Source organism: Rhinopithecus bieti, unplaced genomic scaffold (assembly GCF_001698545.2).
Source record: "Rhinopithecus bieti isolate Rb0 unplaced genomic scaffold, ASM169854v2 scaffold_3041, whole genome shotgun sequence".
NCBI classification, from domain to species: domain Eukaryota; kingdom Metazoa; phylum Chordata; class Mammalia; order Primates; family Cercopithecidae; genus Rhinopithecus; species Rhinopithecus bieti.
The window spans coordinates 1,519,312-1,532,641 of record NW_016804262.1 but is presented as its reverse complement, the minus strand read 5'-3'; the positions used below and the strand labels follow the sequence as shown (position 1 = coordinate 1,532,641).

The 13,330-nt window shown below is 39.1% G+C and overlaps 1 non-coding gene across 1 annotated transcript; it reads right to left on the bottom strand.

Moving 5' to 3' along the window:
- Positions 1-10,793: 10,793 nt before the first annotated feature.
- On the bottom strand, positions 10,794-10,867 carry TRNAN-GUU (transfer RNA asparagine (anticodon GUU)). The gene has a single exon. It is a non-coding gene; the product is annotated as a tRNA-Asn (tRNA).
- Between the last annotated feature and the right edge of the window lie 2,463 nt (positions 10,868-13,330).

Below are 13,330 nucleotides of genomic sequence, written 5' to 3'. Positions count from 1 at the left end.
AAGGGCAGCCTACAATCCAATGATTGGATTCAATGCAGGGATTCAAAGACCCAGCCCTGGTGCCTTGGATTGATACATCTCTGAATGCTCTTTCAGCCTCGATGCTCCTCCTGGAACCAGCTGAGGCTACTGATGCAACTGCATCTCAGTTCGGCTTTTTCCTCTGCTCACTACTATTTTCTCCCTGGTTTCCTCAAAGGAGTTGCTTCTGAGAGCACTCTTCAATAAACTCCTACATGCAAATCTCAGAGTCTCAGGGCATCTGACCTGCAGCAGCTAGTGCTGGAAGTGATCCTAGGAAAGTGGCTTTAAAATGAGATTGCAGGCGCCTGTAATCCCAGCACTTTGGGAGGCCGAGGCGGGTGGATCACGAGGTCAGGAGATGGAGACCATCCTGGCTAACACGGTGAAACCCCGTCTCTACTAAAAATACAAAAAACTAGCCAGGCGTGGTGGCGGGTGCCTGTAGTCCCAGCTATTCAGGAGGCTGAGGCAGAATGGCGTGAACGCGGGAAGCGGAGCTTGTGGTGGGCCAAGATTGCGCCACTGCACTCCAGCCTGGGCGACAGAGCGAGACTCTGTCTCAAAAAAAAAAAAAAAAAAAAAGAGAGAGATAGAGATTGCAGGCACAGCCAGGTCACCCACTGGCGGGCAGGTACTGAAGACCTATCACTGGGGATAGATGGAGCATGGATACCTCTGGCATGAGACAGTGGTGCAAGTATTAAAACGTTCCCGGTGTAAGCTGGCGTTGGATACCAGCAAAAGGGAATGTACTGGCAGATGAAGTATCTTAGGATTTTGAGAGATAGAAAAAGTGGTAATTACAAGGATTAGGGAATTGGCTGTTGCTGACAACAGTGGATGCCCTAGAGGAAGACAATGAAAGGCTGAGGTTAGTTAATCACCAATTAAGGGTAAGCAGGAAAGTCAGATGGCCTCTTCCACACCATATAAAGAGATTCTCATCTATGAGCCAACACCAAAAAAGGTTAAGAATCAAGCCCGAGCCTCAACAATAAGAGTAACAGAGCTTCGGAAGAGGTTGAATAAGGAGAGGGCCTGTTGGGAAGAAGTTGACCTTAAGGCATCGCATTGGGGCATCTTGAATTCCCATGTTCTGCCCAGACTCTGGGCCTACAGAAGTGGCCCACTTCATCCTGTCAAAGGCAAGCACAGCCTGCTTGCTTGAAGATGATGCAGTCATCTGCCTTGCAAGGCCACAAGCACTCCTTCCAGATCCACTTCTACTTTCTCTTTTGGCCATCAGATAAATGAGTAGGGTTGAGTCATAACATGAGCCAGCCTCCTGAGAGAGGGAAGAGATGCTCTCAAAACGAGATGTAGGACCAAGCTGACGTATACCATCACAAACCAAGAGAGGACATTTGGTGTTGGATCAAAGTGAGTAGGAGATAAGGCTGAATAAAGGAGGGCCAACCAAGACAGAGCATTGTCCTGTGAAACATGATTTAACCCTGACAAGCAACCTAGGAGTTGGTGACAACATACTACAAGATCTCAGAAGCTTGTAGAAAACATGGCCACATTATGTGAGAGAAAGTGCTGGAACTTCCATGATAGACAGGAAAATAAAGGATCAAAAGGTTAGGAAAATGGTCTAGAGTGAATATACCCTGTTGAGTGCCAGAAAACCCACTCACCAATGATAGACTGTGGGAGGGGCCAGAGGACACTGTTTAATAAAGCAATGAAGTCATCGGGATGAGGGGCACCAGCGTCTCTGTGAAGGTCAGTGTGGCTGTCCCCTGTGGGCTTGGGCTGAGATTGGGGATACTGGTACAGAACTGGGCTCCCTGATAACAATGGGGATGACAGTGTCCTGCAGTGATAAGGGCAGATTGTGGGCTATTATTCTAATGGCTGGCAAGTTTGGATTGAAAGAGGGAGAGATGTCTGACTCACAGAAATGTGAAGTTGGTTAATGGAACATAGCATCTGTAGGGACATCTTGGATGAGCAGCCAATAAGCATATTACTCAAATTATACAATCAGGATAAATCGAGACCAAGAGTGGTGGCTCGCGCCTGTAATCCCAACACTTTGGGAAGCGGAGGCAAGAGAATTGTTTCAAGATCAGCCCAGGAAATGTAGTAAGACCCCCCCACATCCCTATAGAAAATTTAAAAATTAGCCAGGCATGGTGCCATGCATCTGTCTCCAAGTTACTTGGGAGGCTGAGGTAGGAAGATCCCTTGAGCCCAGGAGTTTGAGACTGCCACGAGCCATGACCACACATGCCACTGAACTTCAGCCTGGGCAACAGAGTGAGACCCCCATCTCCAAAAAGAAGAGAAAAGAAATCAACCATGAATCTTCAGGAGATTGAGACCAATCACCCCAATAAAAAAGACGATATTCTGCCTCATTTCTGGATCTGAGCCACTACTCAGGCTAGGAACTCACTGACTGAAGGATAGACCAGGTCCCAGGAAGAATTCTATCACCCACAGCAAGTATATATTATAGAGTCCCCCAGTCCTTTTTCCAAAGGGACATATAGCCATTTGTGTGGGTGAACTGGGAGAAGAGGAATTCCTGACATTTCAAGGGTTTGAATTCACATTGATACTAAAAGATCCAAAGTGTCACTACATCCCACTCGCCATAGTAAGAGTGGGCACATTCACAAGCCAGGTAATAAATGCAGTCCTGTGTTCAAGGCCAGCTTGGGCAATGTAGGGAGATCTTGACTCTACAAAAACTTTAAAAAATAGGTGGGCATGGTGGCACACACCTGTGGTCCCAGCTACTTAGGAGACTGAGGTGGGAAGATGGCTTGAGCTCAGGAGGCCAAGGCTGCAGTGAATTAGGATCGTGCCACTGCAGTCCAGCCTGGGCAACAGAGCAAGACCCAATCTCAAACCAAATAATAAAAAATTTTAAAAAATGTAAAAACCAAGACATAGGATTAAAAAAAAAATGGTTGTTGTTTTTACTCACTGAGTTTTATAGTGGTTTATTATGCAACAGCAGATAACTAAGACAGAACTTGATATTTGGAATATATCTGCCTTAAGAAAAACTTAAGATATTTGGTATCTGCCTTAAGAAAAACTTGCAGCCTTACCTTTGGGACCAGGTGGTAGGCAGGAGATGGAAGTCCTTAAAGAGCCCATTATTGAAGGCTTAAAAGACAGTAATGAAATAGCTATTGGAGGCTGAAGGAAAGGGGACATATTATAATTTATTAACAGGAGGTACAAACTCCACAGAAGACAGTGGTGAAACATCATCTGCAGGAACGTGGAAAACAGAAAACGTACATAAGGAACTCATAGGTCTGGCTGAGGATATTTATAGGCACACTGTTGAAAGTACTAATTGTTTTATTTTGTTTTGTTTTGTTTTAGCTGCCTATGAAAAGTACATGAGGAGTAGAATAGAAAAACAAGATAAACATACAGTTTTAAAGCGAAATTTAGGGGAAATATAAAGGAATCAGGATTTGGTTTGGTACCCCTTTGTGGGATGACCCTCTACTGAAATTTGTTTTCATTGTGAATAGAGTGGGAATATAAATTTTTGGAAGGAAGGCTACAGAGGCGAAGAGCTACATCCTATCAAGGGTATATACCATCAACATGACTTACCACTGTTGGTATTGATCGTGATCACCTGGCTGAGGTAGTACTTGTCAGATTTCTTCACTTAAAGTTACTCTTTTCTCCTTTCCATACTGAACTCTTTGGAAGGAAGTCACTTAAGGAGTCAGGAGTTGTGCTCCTCTTCCTTGTGGGCTTCCCTTCTCCCTCCTCTCCCCTCCCCTCACCTCCCCTCCCCTCCTCTCCCTTCCGTTCCTTTCCCCTTTCTTTTCTTTTAATGTGTAGAAACAGGGTCTCTCTATGTTGCCCAGGCCAGTCTTGAACTCCTGGCATCAATTGATCCTCCTGCCTTGGCCTCCCAAAGTGCTGGAACTACAGGTGTGAGCCACTGGGCCTGGCCTTCAACTTGCTTTTTTAATTAAATGTGCTTAAATCTGTTTCTGGGTTCTGAATTGTTTCCATTGGTCTGCTTATCCATCCCTGCTTCAATATCACACTGTCTTACATAATAAGGGGGAAAAATCCCCACAAAATAATTTATATTTTCATTTTTAATTGTGATTAAAATGTACATAACATAAAATGTCCCATCTTAGCCATTTTAAAGGGTAGAGTTCAGTAGAATTAGTACATTCATGTTGTTGTACAACCAGTCCCTAAAACTCTTTTGATATTACAAAACTGAAACTCTATACTCATTTAAAAACAACTCTCCATTTCTCCCTTCCCCCAGCCACTGGCAACCACCATCCTACTTTCTATCTCTACGAATTTAACTAGTCTATGTACCTGATACAAGTAGAATTATACAATTCATACAAATCATCAATTTGTCTTTTGTGAGTGATATATTTCACTTAAGGATAACATCTTCAAGGTTCCTCCATGTTGTAGCATGTGTCAGAATTTCCCTCCTATTAAGGCTGAATAATGTTCCATTGTGTGTGTGTGTGTTTATCACATTTTGTTTATTCGTTCATCATTTACCAAGTTTCTATGGGCACCTGGGTTGCTTCTACTTTGTGGGTATTGTGAATAACACTGCTCTGAACATGAGTGTACAAATAGCTCTTCAAGATTTTGTCTTCAATTTCTTTAGATATATACTCAAAATCGGAATTACTGAATCATGTGATAATTCTATTTTTAATTTTTTGAGGAATCGCCTGCTGCTTTCCCATGATAGCCATATAATTTTAAGTTCCCATCAACAGGGCACAAAGGTTCCAATTTCCCCACATCGTCACCAACACCTGTTATTTTATGTTTTTTTGGATAACAACCATCCTAATGTGTGTGAGGTGGTATCTCACTGTAGTTTTGATTTGCATTTCCCTAGCGCTAATGATGTTGAGCATTTTTCATGTGCTTATTGGCCATTTGTACATCTTCTTATGGAAATGTCAACTCCAGCCCTTTGGCCATTTTTTGGCTGTTTAGTTTTTTACGGTTGTTGAATTGTAGGAGCTCCTTCCATATTCTAGATATTACCTCTTTATCAGATACATAGTTTGTGAATATTTTCTCTCATCTTGAGAATTACCTTTCCACTCTTTTGATAGGATCCTTTGATGCACAGAAGTTTTAAAGTTTGATGTAGTCTATTATCCATGTTTTCTTTTATTGCTTGTGCTTTTGGTGTCATATCTACTCAAACAAATACATAAATCATTGTCAAATCCAATACCATGAAGCCTTCCCCCTATGTTTTCTTTTAAGAGTTTTATAGTTGTAGGTCTTATATTGAGGTCTGTAATCCATTTTGAGTTAATTTTTGCCTATGGTATAAAATAATGGTCCAACTTCATTCTTTTGCATGGGATGTTCAGTTTTCCTACACCATTTGTTGAAAAGAATATCCTTTCCCTATTGAAAAATCCCAGCACTGTTGTTGAAAGTTGTTTTATTGTATATTTAGGGATTTATTTCTGAGCTCTCTAGTCTTCATCAATATAATTTGTGATGGTTAATTTTATGTATCAGCTCAACTGAACCACAGGGTGCCCAGGTATTTGGCAAAACATTGTTCCTGGGTGTGTCTGTGAAGGTGTTTCTGGATGAGTTTACCATGTGAACTGGTAGATTGAGTAAACAGATTGCCCTCCCCAATGTGGACAGGCCTTGTCCAATCAGCTCAGATTCAAACTAGAACTAAACCATTGGCTCTGCTGGGTCTTCAGTTTGCCAACTGTAGATCTTGGACTTCTCAGCCTTTCTAATCAGATGAGCCAAGTCCTTACAGGAAATATATACTGTTTCTTTGGGGAACTCAAACAAATACATAAATTTTAAGATAGAAAAACAGCATTCAAAATTGCATCTAGAGTATGAGTTCAGGTATTTTATATTAGAAAAATGTTAACAAATTAAAGTAATACGTATTTGTTGTAGACAACTTGGGAGGTAAAGCATAAAAAAGAAAAAAAATCAGATCCTCTCATTTTGATGTATTTAACTCACTATCAAGAAATAATTATAGATCACCTATGTAAGTAATTCAGTCTTATTGCAAAATAGGGATTATACTTTTTGGACAGTTTTGTATCCAGTGTTTTGTGCCTAATGCCACATTTTAACATTGCACAAAGGCATTATTTCTGAAGAACACTAAACGTCTGTATAAATGCTTTTTATGTGTTCTCTTGTCTAAAGAATATACCACAATTTATTTCACTATTTCCATTAGTGTTTGATATTTTCTCTTGTTTATAGTTTCTCACTATTTTAAGTAAAGTTGCAATAAACATAATTATACTGAAATTTATATAGATATTTATTATTATAACCTTAGGCATATACCGCTTTAATAATAACAATGAATAATTTTGTTTAAACAAAGTAAAACTTTTCTTGAGATTCTTGTACACTGATCCTTTCTTGAATGCGTTTCCTCAGTGGTATTTTTGGACTTTCCACAACTTTAAATATAGCTTTTTTCATATAGTTCTAGATTTTCCTCTTTTTTTATAGTTTCAAAATGACAGGACAACTATTTTTTTTCCTCCAATAGAGAACTCTAGATTAAAATTCTTAAGATTTTTGGTTATATTATTTGGGAAATTATTGAGTTCTCTTCTCTCACAGCAACTCTGAAGATCAAGTCTCATCTTGGTTTTAAAATTTACACTTTAATTCCAAAAATAAAATTGAATTAATTAAAATGCCATAATCATTTCTAAAAGGTTGTTTTGTTTTGTATCTTTGATGGAAAGGGATAAGAGCACTTTTATTTGCTTATAGACAAAATTAAACCCTTCAAGTAAATAGCAAATTTCTCATATTTCCTGCCTTAATACCACAATTTTTTTCTTACCAAGTCTATCATAGATGGTTAGGTCATAAGTGAGTAGGCATGGAAAATTGATTTCTAATTTCTATTATTTTTTCTAATCTTCATCTGTAAGTATTCCTCTGATACGGTGTTAAGGATTGAATGTTTCTGTGCCCCCCAAAACATATATTCTGAAGCCCGAATTCCCAATGTGACAGAAGCTGGAGATGGGGCTTTGGAGAAGTAATTAGTGTTACATAAGGTGATGAGGCTGTGGCTCTCATGATTGGATTAGTGTCCTTATGAGTAGAATATCAGAGAGCTAGACACTCCTCTCCCGGGTGCATGCACAAAAAAGGGGTCAAGTGAGCACACAGCAAGATGGCAGCTTCCCACAGGCGAAGAGAAGAGTCAGCAGAATAAAACCTACCTTGCTGGCACCTTGATCTCAGACTTTTCAGCCTTTAGAACTGTGAGAAATAAATTTTATCTGTTGTTTAACCCACCCAGTCTGTGGTGTTTTTTTATTGTAGGCTGAGCAGAGCAGACTAAGACACAGGATTTAGTCGTAAATTTATTTTCAATACTGATCGACGACACTTAAAATTCACATTTTAACATAATAATCTGTATGTTTACAGTTTAAAACTTATATTTTCGTGACTGGTAAAAAAAACATAAAGGGGAGTTCTGGGATGTTGAGAGTTGTTTACAAAGATGTGTTAACTTTGTAAAAATGTATTCAGTTGTACTCAATAATTCATGTACATTTCTATATGTATTTATGCTTAATCAAAAAGTTCCCTTTTCATTCATATTTCAGACAATTAAAATATTACGATTTTCTTAAAATGTAGGCTTTAAAATAACTTAAAATTTAAGTATTTGGTGTGATCTATAGACATAGTTTATTCTCACCCTATTCCTGTAAGCTCAACGCTTATTTTCAACATGTGAAAACATAGAATACACTGACATTACCAAAAGGGATCAACACCAAGGACTTAAAATGAAATAATAGAGTTGATAAAATTAACATTCTTACTTATTTAAAATGTTTCAAGTGCTTTAACTATTTTCTGGTTAAATGTATTATAGCTTATTCTACCCTCAGTTCATTGCTGTTTTCAGTTGTAGCTATAAATTGAAGAACATTTTAGGCCCTGTGTCCATCAAAATTCAGAGAAATAAAAGTTCATATTTGCATTATTCATTATCATGTATTATGCATGCAGAAACGGAGCAGTGTGGTTTCTTCAGGCTTTTTTTCCTAAACTTTGCATTGAATGACATCAGACACAAGTGTTAGAAATGAAAGCAGAGACACATTAAACCATGTGGCTTCCTCCTAGCCTGCATTATGGTCTAAAGAAACACTTGCATTATAAAAATACTTTAAATGAACGATTTCTGTGATTTTTGTGACAGATCTTCAATTTTATCTATTATCTGTTTTGTCCTTTCCTAAATTAGATGAATAGTACATTCTCTAATGAGTTTTTATATTTAAATCATAGCAATTGGTTCACCTTTTATTATGTTACTTCAGTGAATTTCTCTCTGATTTTGTATACGCAGTTTAAGTGTACAACTCTATTAGCAATATTAGGAACATATTTACATAGTCAAATATACAATACAGCCTTTTAAATGCTATTCATCCTTTAATTAAAGCTTTAACTGATCTTGACATATATCTGGGTTTGGCTGGTATTTCAGAACCAAGAAATTAAGGACAAAAAGATGCTCCTCAGAAATAGCATTTATTGCAACATCTACAACCATGACACGTTGAAATTTTATAAGGCCAATGCAATTATAAATATTTATGCAATTCTTCCAAATTGTTGCCCACCTACCATTTTTTTTTTCTTGAGATAGGGTCTTGCTCGGTGACCCATGCTGGAGTGCAATGAAGTGATCACCATGCTGGGTTAATGTTTTATTTTGTGTAGACATGGGGTCTCATTCTGTTGCCCAGTCTGGTCTCTAACTCCTGGGCTCAAGTAATCCTCCTGCCTTGGCCTCAAAAAAATGCTGAGATTACTGGTGTCAGCCACCCACACTGCGGCCCACCTATCTTACCTGCCTGCAAGAGCCAAGGAAATGGCCTAAGCACTTGTCCACATAATAACAGCAACTGCTTCTGCTTACATTAGAGGGGAGTTTTGCACTCAGCACAGCACCTCCATTCCCATTTAATTCTCCTTCATTTCCTGGTCTCTAAATCATATTAATACCCAAAATAGGGTGAAATAGAATGTACTTAGAAATTGAAGATCGAATTTTAAACTGCCACCTAGGCCCCTGGTCAAGTACAAATTCTGGTACTATCTCACAAAAGTGTCCCGAAACAGGGGTCTCCGTGGATGTCCCAATTCCCAAACATCAGCTTGGGGTCAAAGAATCCTTAGTTTCTAGACTCCATGGCCTGAATCTATGTCCTTCCAGATTTTGTCTGCCTCTCTCTCTCATCTTGCCTTCTGTACCTAAATGCTAACAAAGTGTTTCCCTAAGACATATTCCCCAGGAAGACTTCATGTTCACACACAGCTTTCATTTGAATAAAATTGACCAGCCCAATGAATGCAAATTTAACAATGCCTTTTAGCACGCCATAAATGTTGTGTTGGTTTTTATTTTACTCCCTTTACGAGATTTGGAGCAAAATATTAACGAAACTTCATAAAAACCAATTCAAGTATCATTTTGGTTTTAAATTAACTAATTAGGTAGCTGTATTTTAGAGCAAGGAACTTCCAAGCAGGCAGTACAGCAGGGAGGAGCTTGGGCATGGGCCTGACTACCCAAGCTCCAAACTCACTGTGACTTCAAGCAAATTACTCAGCTAATTACTCAGTCGCACTGTGCCTCAGTTGCCTCATCTGTACAATGGCAGTAATAGGACCCGGAAGGCTTATGAAGATTACATACCTTTCTCCAAGAAAGCGCTCAATAAAATTAGCCTTTATTAATATGTCAACTGAGCTGAAATATAACGAAGAATATAAAACAATATATCCACAGGAATCAGATGTACTAGTTCTTACACTTTTCTTAAAAACTGTCTTTCAACTTTCTGTAGTCCAGACCAAGACAATAATTATTATGATGAAACTAGTAATAAAATAAAAGGAAACTATTTTGAGAGGGCTTTGCATTTGGGGAAATAAAAGTAGGGGACGTTGAAAGTAGAAAGTTGAAGCGAATTATGTAGCAGCTTCACTTTTAATCTTTCTCATCCTTTTTTTTAGGTTTAACAATCATACTTTGTAAAAGAGGTTTTCTCCTTTTTTGCATCGATGGGAAGTGTTGCAGGCTTATTTTATTCTCTAATAAATTCAAGCGTTTTAGTAGAAAAAGTGAATATAATATATATTCTTACAATATTGTCCACACGAAAGATTTACTGCAACAAAAATTATTTCTGTACGCATTAATACCAGGAACAATTAATGTTTAAGTCGCAGACGGAGATGTTTACGCTGACAGGGACCAGACAAAAGGGCGGCCTTGCTTCAACAAAATGTGAGAGTTTTCAGTTTGCAGCTCGAACTTGACACTGTCGAAATGCATGCATTTCGGTGGCCCCGTGACATTTCAGGCGTCCCGAAGCCGAGCAAGACCAGCCCGGGCCGCGTTCCCCGTGTACGCTCGGGCCTCCGGGGACGCGCAGAACTGGAGAGGCGGTCGCGCGCGGCCTCTGCGCGTCCCCGCTCCGGGACCCTGGCGAGGCCTAGACCCCTGCGACGACCCCGGGGAAGGGCTGGCCGCGCTCACCTGCAGCCGGGAGGCCGCTCAGCACGGGACGAAACCGAAGGGCTCGCCGGCTGGCGCGCGGTGTGAGGGTGGGTGGTTTCTCTGTTTGGTCCCCGGAAATCCAACCCAGCTTAGCCCGGAGGCCTGAACTCGATTTCTGCAAAACTTCCTTCGACCAGCTCGTAAAACGAGGTTGCGTCCCTGGGTGGGCTCGAACCACCAACCTTTCGGTTAACAGCCGAACGCGCTAACCGATTGCGCCACAGAGACTCCCATGCCGGCTGCCACTTCTGCCACAGCCTTTATGAAGAATAATAAAGGCAGTGTGCGGCTGTTCCTTTCTGCTTTCCGATTGGTACTATCAGAACCAAAATGTTTAATTTCATGTTTCCAACCCTCTTAATTCTATTTTCCACCTTTTAAGCATATCGAAAAATTATACAACAAAATCAAACAGCACTGCAGATTGCAAAATGTGTTAAAATACTATTGCTTCCCCTCGCCAATTCCCATTTGGAACGTTGTATTTCAGGAAAATAATTATTTCTTATCAGTTTTCTTTTATGAGGAAATCAAAGCTTTCATCTTGTGAGCTGAGAAACTTTCCCTTTGTTTCAAACAATTTGTCCAGTGCTTCGCTCGCTAATCTCTCGTGATTTACTTGTGTAGTGTTCCCAAGGTCATCTGTATTTATTTGCCTGCTTTATTTTTATTTTCAGGTATTATTAAAGGCATAAATGAAATCCCTATTTGTTTTGTACTAAATACAGTACAATGATTTCACACTAACATTTTGTTACTGGAAAGAAACATCGGGAAAAAAAGGTACAGGAACATTTCTTAGTTCCAGTGAGTTGTAGTTTATTGCTAAATCTGCCCTCCTCCCTGGAATTAGCTTACACACCCACATCGAAGCCATACCACTTAAAACACACATCTCGAAGGACAATTAAAACCCGGTTTGAGGAAAGAGAAGTTAAAGAAGAAAAAGGAAGGATCTATAACTAACTCCTGAAATTTTTTAGCACAGAAACACTGCAGGCAAACATGTTCCATTCCTATAAATACTTAAATGAAAATCGTTCCCTTTGTGTGAATGTTTCCTGGTGCCTTTTAACGTACTCTTCTAAGTTCCGAACGCTCTTTTTCTCCCTTCTTCTCTCCTCAAATAATTGCGAGTTTCCACTTGAGAACGTGATGTTTAAATTTTTAACAGTCAGTAAATTGCTCTGTACAGAATCCCTCCAAGAACAATCGCTATCATGATTTATAAACGTTGTAAGCGACGCGTCTTAGTCCAATCAGCATTTTGAGTTCCCGTTGCGTGATAAGACAACTTAAATTGGCTTTGGAACCAATTAGAAGCCGTGTTCTCTGAAAGCGTTGAGATGTTAAACAGCTGTGAAATCACGCCAAGCTGCACCACGCCACTTTCAACAAACTTTTGGAAGTGCACTTGAAATTTTTGAATTTGAAAAAACAATCTAGGAAATGCTTCTACAGAGCGTATGAGAAGTCTCATTTCATTAGAGGATGCTGCTTTCTACTTGGTAATCTTTTATGTACCTGCTAAAACTATCAGGTACTGGCTTTTCTTCTTCCAACACCAAACTGAGTGTCCTTTCCTCTATTGTTTTTGTGACTATCCAGTTAGAACAGACTGCAACTGGTGTACCTCACTGCCCTTTCATTCAATGTTTATTCTTCTGTTTAAAGTAGTATTAGGAACGGTTCTACTCATGTAAATCTCTTCAGCTCCAATATCTTTTCCTGACTTCAGTCGTCATACTAGCATTTGACTTCTAAAAAGAGAGATAATGAGAGACAGTTGATAAGGAAAACTAACTCAGAAAGGAATATTAACTCATTCTAGGCTAAAAAATTGTCTATATAAGTACCACTATTGGTTTTAAAACTGTCTTCAAGCCTGCTTGTGTAGTTTTTAACATTTTACATGAAATGGCTGTTTCCACGGTTACTTAGCTCTGCCTTTTTTTCCCTCTGCACTTGAAACTACTTCAAAGGAGCATATAAATATTTAAAATATTGAAAGGACTCTGAACATTTTATTCCAATGGTATATATCAAACACAGCTTTTATGCAGAATGACCACTAACAAAAATAAGGGAGAAGAATACAGTGTCATCTAAATCTTTGTGATTATCTCATCTGAGGCCATAATATTTATGTTCAGTTTTTAAAGCCAAACTACTCCCACTGGATTAATTTTAGAAACATACATTATCTTTTCTTAATTTTAAGAAAACCCAAGATAAATGAGTCCTATAGCTTCATTAGCACTTGGGTCTTTATAATTGCTAAAAGTAAAATGGACTGGGCATTTTGCCCCCTTTTTTGTATATTATACACAACTGAATTGCAAATTTACTTTTCCCAAGAATATGCCCTATCAATGGGGCTCATCTGTGCAGATTAATGGGCATATATATTTTATTTTCTTCCTGGAGAGGAAGAGAGAAAAGCAAGAACATCTGTGCAAATAGGATTCACCTGTCTTAACAGGCAAGCCACAATGGACCACACTGATCTATAGACCTTCCAGATATCATGAATCCAAGGCTTTCAGATAATACTCTTCCAGCTTCATCCCAACAGCATAGGCAACTGGCAGGATTGCCATTAGCATGATTGTGCATGACCTGAATTCTTCTTCGTTTCTGTATTTCAGAAGTATGGTGACGGAATTGTTAAAACAAAAAATCCAGTTAGAA